We start from the raw sequence: 3,155 nt of genomic DNA, 5'->3' as shown, positions 1-3,155 counted from the left end.
CACCACTATCTTATGAGGTAGGAGCTGGTTTTATTCCCATTTCAGAGAAGATTTTTTAGTGGACTGCTCATCATTATTCTCGCCCATTCTGGAAATGAAGGCCAGACTAATCCCACCTAATCTCACCATGGTTCCTCTGTTTTTTGGAACTTCTGAGTCTTTAGGATTCTTAGAAAACTGCAGTTAAGTGAAACTCTTGATTAGGGGATCCTAGGCCTGGAAAATCCATGGATAGCAGAGCCTGGTAAGCTGCTGTCCATGGGGTCGCCAAGAGTCGGACACAACTGAGCGACTTCACTTTCACTTTTTACTTCCACGCATTGGAGAAGGAAATGGCAACCCACTCCAGTGTTCTTGCCTGGAGAATCCCAGGGATGGGGGAGCCTGGTGGGCTGCCATCTCTGGGGTCACACAGAGTCGGACACGACTGAAGCGACTTAGCAGCAGCAGCAGCAGCCCCAGATTTACTGAATGAGAGTAGATGAAGGGTGGGGCCAGGAAATGTGAATTGAAAACAAAACCGAAAACAAACCACAGGTGATGCTGATGTGCAGTCAGGGCTGAGAATTACTGTCTTTATTTCACAGTAGTATTTTACACCCTCATTGACCCAGCAGCAGTGTTCCCAGGAACTGTTTCTAGTTTCCAAATCCTCCTGCTTAGAAGGAAGCTGCGGGTGGGGGCTGCCTAGAGGGAAGGAGCTGGCTAAAGACTGGGCGCAGAGAAGCCAAGCCCAGGGGACCCAAGGCTCACAACCACGTGCTCTGTGCTCATGCCCTCTGCTGTCCTTCTGTACTTGGAAACCAGTCTGTTAAAAGACAGTCTCAAATGTCTTATTCTTGGTGAACACTTCTCCTGTCCAGCTGGCCCTCCCGGCCTTGCTCCCACAAAGGCTTGCACCCTGGGAGCCCCAGCACAACCCTCCTTCTGTGTTCCCCCCGCACCAGGCAAGACATGCTGGCAGGACTGGGTAATTTTCACATGCTCCCTGGCCCAGCAGTGTGTCTGAGACATATTCCTCTCTCAGAAGCCTAGCTGACTGAGCAGAAGATAAAGGAGGAAGGGAAGGGTGATGACAGAGGGAGGGGGAAGCCAGAAAGGGCCAGGTGCTGAGCAAGGACGGAGGCTGGTCAGTGAAATTGTATTTAGTGCTGACCCCTTGAGCATTTGTGACCTCTGTTTGGACCCATGGAATATGCCAGTCCAGGCTGTCTCCTGGCCACCCAGGAACTGTGGGCAGAGGACCGAGAGAGCTGGGAAAAATTTTATGACTGCACCAAGAAGCATGACTTACTTGTGTGGATGCTTCTACTCTAGGAGGTAACTAGGGTAGATGTTAATAATCTAATTTTACATCTGAGGAAATGAAGGATCAGGAAACTAAAAAACAGGGATTTCCCCGAAGGTCCACTGGTTAGGATTTTGCACTTTCAATGCAGGGGACCAGAGTTCAATTCCTGGTTGGGGAACTGAGATCCTGCATGCCACATGGTGCAACAACAAAAAAAGGAAAAGAAAGTTAATATGTTCAAGGTCACATGACCAATAAGCAGAGGATGGGATAATCCAAATTCCTTGCTAGTCAAAAGTAGCTTAGATTCTTAAAGTTGGAAGAGCCCTGGAATATCATCTGATCCATCTCTAGTCAGTAATGCCCCTTCCCCAAAACATTTCAGAGAAGGGGTGATGGAGCTGCGTGGGATACCTTGAGTACCGGGAACTCCTGGCCTCCACTGCAGCTGGGACAGACCAAAGGCAAGTTCTTCCTTGCACCAGCTCAATCCTCTCCTCCTGAAGGTCAGCCACAGGCATGGCTCCCTTTCCACTCTGTCCACTCTGCTCTACTGCCCCTGAGACGCCAAGGCTGACATGGAGGCCCTCCTGTATGGCACTCTGACAGAGGGCCACCCATGCTCGCTCAGCGGGGACAGCGACTCAGCCGGAACAGTGTGGATGAGTCACGGCTTGCCTATGGGGATCTATTTCCCAGTTACGGTATATCAAAGGGGCAACATCCTCAGCCACTCTGCCCGTTCAGGAGAAGTTAGAGCATCTCGAAGCATCTCCATCCTGCCTCCTCAGAAGTTTGAAAGGTTTTACTCATACAATCTCATAATAAAAATGTACTCTAGGGTGGGAGGGAGGCTCAGGAGCGAGGGGATATATGAATATGGCTGATTCACATTGTTGTACAGCAGAAACCAGCACAACACTGTAAAGTAATCATCTTCTAATTAAAGATAAAATTTTTTAAAATGTACTCAGGGTCTAAAAGACATCCAGGTGAGTCTGGCCTGAAGAGGAGGGAAAGCTACAAATCAAATTGCTTCATGCTTAGGGAGTCATGATAATGACTGACAGTTTGATGGCCTTTGGGAGTTGAAAAACCCTTTTATGGTTTGTTTTCGGGTTTTGCAACCTATCAGTAAGGCAGACGGGAGAAAAGGAAATATTTTTGTGTCTGTGTGTGCAAACAAGAATAAGAGAATCGTCCCCGAGCTGGTGAGTGGTGGAATCAGGACTTGCCCCCAGGCCTTCTGGGTCTGAGGTCACTGATTTCGCCCCGCCCCTTGTGCGGCAGGCCTGAGCAAGCCCTTGAGGGACCACCCAGGTGCTGAAAGCACCAGGCTCACACGTGCTGCCGCTCAGGCTCAGTGCCAGCCACTCCCACTGGGACTGGTGGCAGCACTTCTGAGTCTGGCGCTTTATTGCATACTATCTTATCTCAATAGGAAAAGGCAATTCAGGGGAAGAATTTCCTTGTCACTGTGCTCCCGGCTTTCCATTGTTCAGCTTTCTCAGCCTTGGTTCATCCCCTGGGTCTGACAATTACTCATATCCATGGAGGTGCCTTATCAGGGCTGTCTAAGATACAGGGCCTATTTTTCTCTCAGTACCAGATAAACTGGAATCTGTTCACCCTTTATGGCCTGATATCATCCCACAATCAGCCAGCTCAGAAGCCAGCTGCACAGGGAAGCTGCTTGAACAGCAGTCCCTAGTAATCCAGCAGTTTCCTTCACAAAGCCCTAGAATTTCAGGGTCCTCTACAGGCAAGCGTAATGGAGAACCACCTCTTGGTGAAGCTGACTGTACTTCTGCCCTCAAATTTTACTCTGAAAAACTTTCAACCTACAGAAAAGTTGCAAGAATGA

This window comes from Bos mutus, chromosome 1 (assembly GCF_027580195.1).
Source record: "Bos mutus isolate GX-2022 chromosome 1, NWIPB_WYAK_1.1, whole genome shotgun sequence".
In the NCBI taxonomy this organism is placed as follows: domain Eukaryota; kingdom Metazoa; phylum Chordata; class Mammalia; order Artiodactyla; family Bovidae; genus Bos; species Bos mutus.
The sequence above is the reverse complement of the archived record's forward strand: the minus strand, read 5'-3'. Positions refer to the sequence as shown.